Source organism: Arachis ipaensis, chromosome B06, assembly GCF_000816755.2.
Source record: "Arachis ipaensis cultivar K30076 chromosome B06, Araip1.1, whole genome shotgun sequence".
Lineage (NCBI taxonomy): Eukaryota > Viridiplantae > Streptophyta > Magnoliopsida > Fabales > Fabaceae > Arachis > Arachis ipaensis.
In genome coordinates this window covers 50,566,726-50,579,970 of record NC_029790.2, presented here as the reverse complement: position 1 = coordinate 50,579,970, position 13,245 = coordinate 50,566,726, and positions in this window count along the sequence as shown.

Sequence of the window (13,245 nt, the reverse complement as noted above, 5' to 3'; positions counted from 1 at the left end):
AAGCTCAAGAGAAACTATAAAGGAGTGAAGAGTAATGGTAAAATGTATGAAATGCAACCTATCTATATGAATGCAACTACATGCTAAGATGTTTCTACCTACTTGGTTAAAAGTAAACAAGTTCTCCAAGACAAATATGAATCAAATTCTACTAATTCAAATTATATAATAAAAGACAAGTAAACTTGTAAGAAGATAGCTCATGAAAGCAGGGAACATAGAATCTAGTATTAAACCCTTACTGATAGTGTATATCACTCTAATCTCTCGAGTGTCTAGGGTAATTCACTCTACTCTTCTCTAGTCATGCTTTCTAAACTTTGTTCTTCATCTAACCAATCAACAAATATTTAATGTACCAATGCAAACATCATGAGGTCTTTTTAGGGTTGTAATGGGGCTGAGGTAAAGGTAAGTATATATGTATGGCCAAGTGAGCTTTATAAAGTGAATCCTTGATTAGTCTAAGATCTCACCTAACATATACATACTTTATACAATTTTAAAATACTTTACGTAGCTACCCAAATTTTTCCACTTTTGTATTACATGCTCATGTATCAAACTTATTTTTGAATTTTGTCCCATGTGCATTGATTCTTTTTATTTTGCATTTGGGGTAATATTATTTTTCTTCTCTTTTCTTTTTTTCTCCTTTTTTTTTTGTATCTCCTTGTTTAATTACTTAATATATTTTTTTTCAATGCACATGGTAATTTAATTATTTTGATTTCATATGAGCATGCTTCCCAAATTTTCAAATAACTTATTCAATTTAATTCCCTACTTTTTCATATCATCCCATGTTCCATAAAATTTCCCACACTTAAATTATACACAATATCTATCTTAAGCTAACCAAGGATTCAACTTGGAATTTTTATTTTGTTTTTCTGCTTAAGGCTAGTAATGTGGTTATGAAATAGAAGGGGGTTAAAAAGTTCAAAGTGGCTAACAAGGGTGATGTAAAAGGTAGGCTTATTTGGGATAAGTGAGCTAATAGCAAATAATGGCCTCAATCATATACAAGCATGTAAATACACTAAATAATAGACATATAGAATGGAACACATCAAAGATTGCAATTATAGAGAAGAAAACACACAAGAATAAAAATTTATGGTTAAATAATGTAACCATGTAAATAAGCTCAAAATCTCACAGGTTGTGTGTTCTTTGGCTCAAAAACCATGTTCCAAATACAACTTCAAACAAATTTTAACATAAAAAATTTTTCAATTTAAATTAGTGAAATTTTTTAAAAATAGAGTCCTAAAAAGTAATTTATTACTTTAACCAAGTAGTAACTAAATGCATAAAATGAAACAAACATGCAATTAAACATGCAAATGCAACAACAAATTACAAAGAAAATTTAAACATTGGTGTTGAGACAGGAAAGTACTAACCCATGGAGATCAATATCGACCTCCCCACACTTAAAGATTGCACCGTCCTCGGTGCATGCGAAGATGTGCAGGGGGACGGGCTGTTCCAACTGGTGCTTTTCTCCGAAGATTTTGCAGATGGACTTGTCTGTCTCCCCATGTAAACGTCTTCCGCTTCTCTTCCGGGTGGCCATCCTGAAAGAAAAAGGGAAGAAAGGTAACCCAGTAATAAAGATAATAAAATGAAGTATGGTTGGGTTAATACCAAATGATAAGGGTCTCATTTACATGGAAGCTTCAACATGTATGTGAGAAAACAATAGAAGCACATGGCAAATCAAGGGTGCAAAAATTTGCAACAATGGGGAAGAGAGTGGGTAAAGAAAGATAATATAAATTCAAGTCAATGCAAAAGTAATACAGCTATCATAAAAGATTAGCATTGACTTAAATAATATTACCCAACAGTGTAAAACAAGTCACTGAGCACCAAAATAATACCAGAAAAGACACAACAGTTGAATAAGAACATTTGAACACCAATGGTGAAATAATAAATTTAGAAAAGAAAATAAAAATATGCACAAGATTAAAATGTAATGAATGAAAGTATGCAATTAAATTAAATAAAATAAAATGAAAGTGAAAAAGGATGAGAAGTTAAAAAGATGAAGAGAAAGAAAGAAGAAAAGATAGAAGAATTTAGGATTGGGGAAGAAAAGATAAGATATTTGGCTGATCTGGATAAGCTGTGCGACGCATGTGACGCGGACGCATGAGTGACGCGGTCGCGTGGTGCGCGATAAGATCAGGTGACGCGGACGCGTGGGTCACGCGTTTGTGTGGCCTGATTTGTGCGATTGGCGCGAATGCAGCCTCGCGTTCGCGCAACTCTCTGTTCGAAACTCTTTTTGCCAAATTTTTGGGTGACGCGGTCGCGTGGTTGACGCGATTGCGTGAATGGCCTTTCTTTAAAAATGACGCGAACGCGTGGGGCACGCGTTCGCAAGGTGGGGCTTGTGCTTCTAGCTGGTTCCAGCCCCACTTCAGCACAACTTTCTGCCATACACCCGTTTACGTCGATTTCACAGGGCCACGCGTTCACGTGGGTGACGCAGACGCGTGGGAGGCATTTTTCCCACATGACGCGAACGCGTCAGCGACGCGGTCGCGTGGATCAATTTGTGCCAAAGGCACGCCTCCAGCCACGCTCTCGCGTGACTCTCTGTTCACTTTTCTTTTCTTCTAATGCACTTGTGATGCAGATGCGTCAGCGACGCTGCCGCGTTGCGTGCATTTTTTTTTATAATAATGCAGTGTGCAGAATGCAATGCTAATATGAATGTTATGCATGATTCCAGGTTCAATCAATACTCAAAAACAAACAAAATAGACTAAAATTAAAACTGAAAAAGGGACGATCATACCATGGTGGGTTGTCTTCCACCTAGCACTTTTAGTTAAAGTCCTTAAGTTGGACATTTGGTGAGCTTCTTGTTATGGTGGCTTGTGCTTGAATTCATCCAGAAATCTCCACCAATGTTTGGAATTCCAATGGCCTCCGGGGTCCCAAACTAGGTGCAGAAAGCCTTCAAGTAAGTTAAAGCAAGTGACAAGGCCCCAAGAGTGTTGATTGCCAGAATGAATTCTGGGGTCCCAAATCTTGCTTTTGCACCCGTCTTCTTGTTGATCATTATTATTCCATCCGAGTAGCAAGAAATCTGAATTCTCACTAAAGTGGCCAAACAACTTCCTAGACCCATTCAGTTGAGCTCTACACCAACCTTTGCATTTAAACTTTGAGCACACAACCATGTTGAACCTTGCTTGACAACTCCAGCCACTAACCATCTTCTTCTTACTCTTAATGTCACAAAGAGCTCTAAGTTGACCATCCGTCTCCAGTAGCCCATATCCAAGTGGAATTAGAAAGCTAAGGGATATGAATTTTACCCACTTGAATGTTGTGAAGGATGATGCTGACTTAGGTGGAGGTATTTCTAACGAATTTGCAGGCTCCACTTCCTTGTGCTCTTCTCTGACAACTTCCACCTCTTTACAAGTTTCTTCAATATCAACCTCTTCCTCTTGGTAGCTTTCTTCCAGTTTAATCTCTTCTTCATTGCTCACCAAGGGCATGGGAGGTTGTGCTTCTTTTTCTTGAATCTCCATCTCTTGATCGACCTCTTCCATGTCCTTAACCATGACATGCCTTGGAGGTTGTACACCCTCCTCAACATCAAATGCAATTGTCTTAGAAGGAGGCTCTATGTCTTGACTTTCCCATGGAGGTACAGCATCTCTTAAGTCTGCAACCACTTCTTCCTTTTTAATAATTGCTGCTTTGTCCAGTTGTTTAAGTATAAAATCGTACTCATCCTCGATGATTTTCTTTCCATGACAACTCCTTTCAACTACTCTTTCATCTTTAAGGGTCTCTCCTACCTTTACCCGTAGGGCCTCCTCTAGCTCTTTATGAAGTATGGATTCGCGAAGATGATTCCTTATTTCCTGTTCCATATCAATAGCATAATTGGGATCATCTTGCTCTTGGATTGATGGATGTGGGTGCTCTTCCATGGAGGGTGGTGATGGGATGAAAAGATCATTATGTGGTTGAAAAGGAAGTGCACTAGAGCTTGAGGGTTGAATTTTAGAGGTAGAGGGTTGGTTTATGCGGGATAAAAGATTTTGGAGTGTAGAGGTGAGACCAATGATGTTAGAGATGAGTGTATTGTTATCCAATGGAAGTTGGGGTGGATCTATGTATGGCTCATTCGGTTCATAGGGTGGTTGGTATGGTGGATGTGGGTTAGGGTCATATGGAGGTAAATGGTGTAAAGGGGCTTGTGAGTTTGGTGGTTCAAAGGTATGTTGGGGAGGTGGTTCATAAGCACAGGGTGGGGCTTATTGGTAATTACAAGGGGGTTCACTATATCTATCAGCTTGGTATGCATTGTAGAGTGGTCCTTGCCCATGATATCTTGGAGGGTGTTGTTGCCTAAAGGGTTGATCAGATCCTCTTGGCTCCATCCATCTTTGATTACTTAGACCTTGATACATATTCTTGTTATAGCTTCCACTCCTTTCAACAGATTTAGAACCAAACTCAAAGCGAGAGGGGTGAGAATTCATGATAGCTAATAAAAATAAAAATAAATGAAAATAAAAAAATTTAAATTAAAAGGTTATTGAAATTAAAATTTTTTAATTTGAAAAATTAAATTTTGAATTTTGAGTTTTTAAATTTTGAAATTTGAATTTTGATTTTTGTATTTTAGAAATTAAATATTGAAATTTGAAATTTTGAGTTTTAAATTTTGAATTTTTGAATTTAATGAGGAAAGAAAAAAACAATAAAATGACACCAAACTTAAAATTTTTAGATCAAAACGAAGAAAACATCTAAGAACAACTTGAAGATCAAGATGAACACGAAGAACAAATTTTTGAAAAAACTTTTTAATAACTAAATAAAAACCAATAACCTCTTAATTTATGAGAAAGCAAAAATAAAAACAAAAATAAAAATAAATAAACAAGCAAAAAGCAAATATTTACAATAACCAATAATAAGGCACACGTTTGCAATTCCCCTGCAACGGCGCCATTTTGAAGAGAGAACTTTTGTGTGGTCTAGAATTCAGAATAAATTCCCGTTGCAAGTATAGCTTCTAAACCAACAAAAGTCCTTTCTTACAAACGTTTTGTTTGTCACTTAAGCAAACCCAATAAAATTGATAACCGAGTATTTAAACCTCGGGTCATTTTCTCAAGGAATTGTAGGGAAGTATGACTTATTATTAGCTATGGAAAAGGTAGAATTTTGGGTTTTTAAGATAAGGAACAGGTAATTTAAATGACAAGAAAAATAAATTAATAATAACAAAATCTCTTGGCAAGGTATGAAAATTAGAAGTCCTATCCTAGTTATCCTTATCAATTGTGATGAGAATTGGATTTTTCTCCCACTTTGTTAACCTCTAACTATGAAGGTAGGTTAAGTGGATGAATTAATTTTGATTCCTCAGGTCCTAGTCTTTCCTTGGGAAAGGCTAGAGTTATTAGAACTCGAATTAATTCTTGAAGAATTCCAATTTTCAGTTAACAATGAGTTTGATAACTCAAGTGTCTCCAATGACTCAACCAAAGCCAAAAGGGAAAAATCCAAATTATTTATATCATAAATAAAAGAGAGCAATCATAAATCTGAAATACCTCAAATTGCATTAAGTAAAGAAAATCAATCTGAACATAAAGAGTTCATAAACTAAATTGATAAAATAAATAAAAGGAACATTGAACCTGTGATGAAGAAGAAATAATCCTAAATCCTAAAACTAAATCCTAAGAGAGATGAGAGAACCTCTCTCTCTAAAAACTACATCTAAAACTAAAAATTATGAATTATGAGCTTCTTCTTATGAATGGATGGATTCCCCCACTTTATAGCCTCTAATCTGTATTTTCTTGGCCGAAAACTGGGTCGAAAACAGCCTAGAAATTGCTGGAGAAGAAATCTGCCATGCTGATTTTCGTCACCGCGATGCATCTGCATGGAGCAAGTGTTCGCATCGCTTAGCGTCAGAGAAACTATAGCATATTATATATCAAATCGAAGCCCCGAACGTTAGCTTTCCAACACAACTAGAACCGCGTCGTTTGACCTCTGTAGCTCAAGTTATGGCTGTTTTAGGGCGAAGAGGTCAGGCTGGACAGCTTAGCAATTTCTCCAACTTCTTGTAGTCCTTCCACTTTTGCATGCTTCCTTTTCATCTTCTGAGCCATTCCTGCCCTGTAATCTCTGAAATCACTTAACACACATATCAAGGCATCTAATGGTAATAAGAGAGGATTAAACATAGGGAACTTATGGCCAAAGAAGCATGTTTTCAATGAAAGCACATAATTAGGAAGGCAAATGTGAAACCATGCAAATAGTATGAATAAGTGGGTAAAGAGTTGATAAAAACCACTCAATTGAGCACAAGATAAACCATAAAATAGTGGTTTATCATCCTTCAATTGAATGGGGACTACCTTGTGTTTAAGGCTCAAGGATCTTCTTTTATAACCATGGAGTGGAACCATGAAAAGCTTCTCTCAATACAGAGTCAAATAGAGCCACCGCACTCAACTTCTAAGTTTGGTGTTGGGAGGCCACCATTAAGCTCTGAGTCTCTGTGAAGCTCTCTAAGAGCTTACTGTCAAGCTATTGACATTAAAGAAGCGCTTATTGGGAGGCAACCCAATGTTATTTAACTATATTTATTTGTTTTCCATTGTTATTTTATGTTTTCTTTAGGTAGATGATCATGCGGAGTCACAAAAACAACTACAGAATTAAAGCAAAATCAAAAATAGCATCAAAAACAGCACACCCTAGAGGACAGGCTTACTGGCGTTTAAACGCCAGTAAGGATAGCAGAATGGGCGTTTAATGCCCAGTCTAGCAGCATTCTGGGCGGTAAACGCCAAAATTGGCAGGCAGTCTGGCGTTTAACGCCAGAAAAGGGTGTCTGGCTGAAGGCTGGCGTCAAACGCCAGAATAGCAGACAGACTGGTATTTAACGCCAAAAAAGAGTGTCTAGCTGAAGGCTGGCGTTAAACGCCAGAATATGCAGACAGACTGGTATTTAAGGCCAGAAAAGGGTGTCTGGTTGGTGTTAAATGCCAGAAAGGGCATCAAAGGCGTTTAACGCCAGAAAAGGTAGCAGAGTGGGCGTTAAATGCCAGAATGGTACAGGGACCCAAATTCCTTGACACCTCAGGATCTGTGGACCCCACAGGATCCCCACCTACCCCACCTCCCCTTTTCCCCTCTTCACACCTATCTATAACACTCTTCCCCAAACACCCTTGACTAATCCAATCACCACTTCTTCCCCAAACAACATTCACCTATCAAATCCTACCCTCTTCCCCATAATCTCTTCACCACTCATATCCATCCACTATTCTCCATAACCCACCTACCACACCTACCTCACCATTCAAATTCAAACCATTTCCCTCCCAAACCCAACCCCTCATACACGACTTCTCTCTCTCTCTTACCCTATAAATACCCATCCTTACCACTTTCAATTTCACATATCTTACACACTTAAACCCCCTTGGCCGAATCCACTCCTCCCCTCCATCTCCTCCATTTCTTTTTCTTTACCTCATTTCTTTCTTCTTTTGCTCGAGGACGAGCAAACCTTCTAAGTTTGGTGTGGAAAAAGCTATGTTTTTTTTGTTTTTCCATAACGATTAATGGCACCTAAGGCCAGAGAAACCTCTAGAAAGAGTAAAGGGAAGGCAGTTGCTTCCACCTCCGAGTCATGGGAGATGGAGAGATTCATCTCAAAAGCCCATCACTAAGAAAAGGACGGAGCAAACAAGAGAACCCACTCATGGACCTCAACAAGAGCATGTGGAAATTCCTCATAAAGAAATCCCTGAGATGCCTCAAGGAATGCATTTCCCTCCACACAACTATTGGGAGCAACTCAACACCTCTTTAGGAGATTTGAGTTCCAACATGGAGCAACTAAGAGTGGAGCACCAAGAGCACTCCATCATCCTCCATGAAATCAGAGAGGACCAAAAGGCCATGAGAGAGGAGCAACAAAGGCAAGGAAGAGACATAGAGGAGCTCAATCACTCCATAGGATCTTCAAGAGGAAGAACTAGCCGCCATCACAAAGATGGACGCGTTTTTTAATTTCCTTGTTCTGATTTTTCTGTTTTTCGTTTACATGCTTTATGTTTATCTATGTTTGTGTCTTCATTACATGATCATTAGTGTCTAGTGTCTATGTCTTAAAGTTATGAATGATTCCATAAGTCCCTCACCTTTCTTAAATAAAAAATGTTTTATTTGCAAAAGAACAAGAAGTGCATAATTTCGAAAATTATCTTGAATTTAGCTTAATTATTTTGATGTGGTGGCAATACTTTTTATTTTCTAAATGAATGCTTGAACAGTGCATATTTTTGATAGTGAAGTTTATGAATGTTAAAATTTTTGTCTCTTGAAAGAATAATGAAAAAGAGAAATGTTATTGATAATCTGAAAAATCATAAAATTGATTCTTGAAGCAAGAAAAAAAAGCAGTGAAAAACAAAAGCTTGCGAAAAAAAGGTGCAAAAAAATAAAGAAAAAAAAAAGAAGAAAGAAGAAAGAAAAAGCAAGCAAAAAAAGTCAATAACCCTTTAAACCAAAAGGCAAGGGTAAAAAGGATCCAAGGCTTTGAGAATTAATGGATAGGAGGGCCCACAGAAATAAAATCCTGGCCTAAGCGGCTAAATCAAGCTGTCCCTAACCATGTGCTTGTGGCGTGATGGTGTCAAGTGAAAAGCTTGAGACTGAGCAGTTAAAGTCATGGTCCAAAGCAAAAAGAGTGTGCTTAAGAGCTCTGGGCACCTCTAACTGGGGACTCTAGCAAAGCTGAGTCACAATCTGAAAAGGTTCACCCAGTTATATGTCTGCGGCATTTATGTATCCAGCGGTAATATTGGAAAACAAAATGCTTAGGGTCACGGCCAAGACTCATAAAGTAGTCGTGTTCAAGAATCAACATACTGAAATAGGAGAATCAATAACACTATCTGAATCCTGAGTTCCTAAGGATGCCAATCATTCTGAACTTCAAAGGATAAAGTGAGATGCCAAAACTGTTCAGAAGCAAAAAGCTACTAGTCCCGCTCATCTAATTGAAAGTAATCTTCATTGATATTTTTGAGATTTATTGTATATTCTCTTCTTTTTATCCTATTTTTTTTAGTTGCTTAGAGACAAGTAACAATTTAAGTTTGGTGTTGTGATGAGCTGATAATTTATACCCTTTTTGGCATTGTTTTTAGGTATTTTTAGCATCTTTTAGTTACTTTTTATTATATTTTTATTAGTTTTTATTTAAAAATCACATTTATGGACTTTACTATGAGTTTGTGTGTTTTTCTGTGATTTCAGGTATTTTCTGGCTGAAATTGAGGGACCTGAGCAAAAATCTTATTCAGAGGCTGAGAAAGGACTGTAGATGCTGTTGGATTCTGACCCTCCTACACTCAAAGTGGATTTTCTGGAGCTACAGAATCACAATTGATGCGCTCTTAATTGCGTTGGAAAGTAGACATCTTGGGCTTTCCATCAATATATAATAGTCCATACTCTTCTTGAGATTTGATGTCCTAAACTGGCGTTCAAACGCCTACTAGAGATTTCGGGCGTAAAATGCCAGAACCAGCACCAAAACTGGCGTAAAACGCCCAAACTGGCACCCAAGCTGGCGTTTAACTCCAAGAATGGTCTATGCACGTGAAAGCTTCAATGCTCAGTCCAAGCACACACCAAGTGGGCCCCAAAAGTGGATTTCTGTAAACCCTAGTAACTAGTTTAGTATAAATAGCACTTTTTACTATTGTATTCGAGAGTTTTTTTGGGGGGAGAACCTTTAGATCATCTCTGGACGTTTAGTCCTTAGACCATGGAGGCTGGCCTCACGGCCATGCCTAGACCTTTTTTACTTATGTATTTTCTACGGTGGAGTTTCTACACCCCATAGATTACGGTGTGGAGCTCTATTGTTCTTCATGAATTAATGCAAGTACTATTGTTTTTCTTTCAATTCACGCCTACTTCTTCTCTAAGATATACTCTTGTACTTAATTCAGTTAAGTCAGAATGAAGGGGTGACCCGTGACAATCACCCACTATCTTCGTTACTCGCTTAGCCAAGATTCACGTGCCTGACAACCACAAGCGGTCTACATGATGTTCAACGTAGTCATTGGACAACAGCCGGAGTATATTCTCTTGGGTATCTAATACACGGACCGAGTCCGTGAGATTAGTATCTTCGTGGTATAAGCTAGAATCATTGGCAGCATTCCTGAGATCCAGAAAGTCTAAACCTTGTATGTGGTATTCCGAGTAGGATCTGGGAAGGGATGACTGTGACGAGCTTCAAACTTGTGAATGTTAAGCGTAGTGATAGTGTGCAAAAGGATAGAGAGATCCTATTCCGATGCTAGCTAGAACCAACAGATGATTAGCCGTGCGGTAGCTGTACCTGGTATTTTTCATCCGAGACGAGAAATCCGACAGTTGATTAGTCGTGCAGAGATCGTACCTGGTATTTTTCATCCGAGAGGATCATACAGCTTGCCATGGAAGGGAGCACGCACGATTCGAAGAAGACAATAGGAAAGCAGAGGTTCAGAAGCAACAAAGCATCTCCAAACGCTTATCTGAAATTCCACCAATGAATTACATAAGTACCTTTATCTTATTTTATGTTTTATTTATCTTTTAATTATCAAAACCTCATAACCATTTGAATCCGCCTGACTAAGATTTACAGGATGACCATAGCTTGCTTTAAGCCGACAATCTCCGTGGGATCGACCCTTACTCACGTAAGGTATTACTTGGACAACCCAGTGCACTTGCTGGTTAGTTGTACGGAGTTGTGAAAAGTGTGATCACAATTTCCCACACCAGGAGGCGTTCATACGCATAGGACTTGCGAGCGTTGTTGGCAGAGGGGGTGTTAAGACGTGTGCGGGCGCACAGGTCTGTGCGCATGCACGGGACACTTTTTTTTTAAGAAGGTAAAAATGACCATGTGTGCGGACACACAAGATAATGTGCGTGCGCACATAATGAAAATGTGGTGGGGTGCACGTGCATAGAGGGTGCGAGCGCTGCGAACAGCGCGTGCTATAATGGGTGTGTGTACGCACACGTCTGTGCGTACGCACAGATGGGGAAAAACAAGGGAAGTGTGCGAACGCACGAGGCCGTGCGCACGCACAGAATTCTATTTCTACAACATTTTTAAAGCCTCTAAGGCACCAACAAGGATATCAATCAAAGTTTTTTTTTCAAGCCCAAAACACATCATTCATCCAAAACACATGATCAAACATAAAATGTGACTAACTTAAACCTTGAATGCAATCAAACTATGCTAAACCAAGAGACAAATTTTAATAAACAAAGACTAAAAGAATGAAAAGTTAAAGGGATATTACCATGGTGACGTGTCTCCCACCTAGCACTTTGGTTTATAGTCCTTAAGTTTGACTTTTGGTTGAAGCTCACATCAAGGAGGCTTGTGCTTCCATCCATCCTTGAGTTGCCAACCATGCCTGCTCTTCAAAGATCATCCGGGATCCCACACAAAGTACATCAAGCTCTCAAGCAACTTCAAGCAAACAATTGGGATCCAAAATTGTTGGTTGTGGAGTTGTATGCCCGGATCCCACACTTTAGTTTCTCTATCATCCTCTTGTTGATTTTCACTTGTGCCCTTGGATGAATAACCTCTCCAAGCACCTTTTGAGCACCCACTTGAATCTTGGATTCCTCCAAATTGAACCTTGCACCACTTATGCTTTGAACTCCTTTGGCAACCAACACCCAATCTTTTACCATTCAACACTCCAAGAAGTACCTTAAGTTGGTGGTCCATCTCCAAGAGAACATATTGGTATGGGCCTATGAAGCTCATGGAGGAAATTTTTACCCATTCAAATTGCCCTTGTGTTGAAGTCACTCTTGTAAATTCTTGCATGTATCCCTCCACTTCATGGATGATCACCTCTTCCTCACTATCCTTTTCAAGCTCTTCCATATCCCTCTCAAACTCATGAGTGGAAGGCTCCTCAAGAGCATTGAGGGGGTTGACCAAGGGGGACAAAAAATCATTGATGATGCAATCTACTTCTTGATCAAACTCTCTCAATTCTCCATTCACTGCTTCTGTTTCACAAGTTCTACCTTCCTCCTATTGTTGCAATGCTTGTCCTAACTCTTCTACCTTCCCTTGAGGCTTTATGTTTTCCTCCTCTCTACACTCCTTTGTTGCTCCTCCACATTCCTCATGGGGAATGTCTTGATTGCTTGAGCATAGTGAGGCTAAGCGGTTTACCGCTTCAGCTATGGTAGCCATGAACTCCCCATGCTTCTTTCGAAACCCTTCTTGCTCTTGGAAGAATGCCCGAAGGTCTTGTTGTTCTTGGGGCAACGGTTGGAAAATATCACATTTTAGTGGAAGAGAAGGTTCAAAGGTTGGGAGAAAGGTTGTATAGTTGGAAGGTGTGTCATATGGATGAGGGTATTGAGGTGGTGTATAAAGGTGTGGTGGTTCATATGGTTGGTAACAAGGTGTATAAGTATCTTGATTCCATGGAGGTTTGATGAGCGGATAATTTATACGCTTTTTGGCATTGTTTTTACATAGTTTTTAGTATGATTTAGTTAGTTTTTAGTATATTTTTATTAGTTTTTAAATAAAAATCATATTTTCTGGACTTCACTATGAGTTTGTGTGTTTTTCTGTGATTTTAGGTAATTTCTAGCTGAAATTGAGGGACTTGAGCAAAAATCTGATTCAGAGGCTGAAGAAGGACTACAGATGCTGTTGGATTCTGACCTCCCTGCACTCGAAATGGATTTTCTGGAGCTACAGAAACCCAATTGGCGCGCTCTCAATTGCGTTGGAAAGAAAACATCCAGGGCTTTCCAGCAATATATAATAGTCCATACTTTGCCCGAGTTTTGACGACGCAAACTGGCATTCAAACGCCAACTTCCTGCCCTATTCTGGAGTTAAACGCCAGAAATAGGTTGCAAATCAGAGTTAAACGCCAGAAACAGGCTACAACCTGGCGTTTAACTCCAAAAAGAGTCTCTACATATGAAAGCTCAATGCTCAGTCCAAGCACACACCAAGTGGGCCCGGAAGTGGATTTTCTGCATCATTTACTTATTTCTGTAACCCTAGCTACTAGTTTAGTATAAAAACTACTTTTAGTGAATTATTCCAGATCATCTTTTGATCATTTTTGAGACTATCTTTGTATC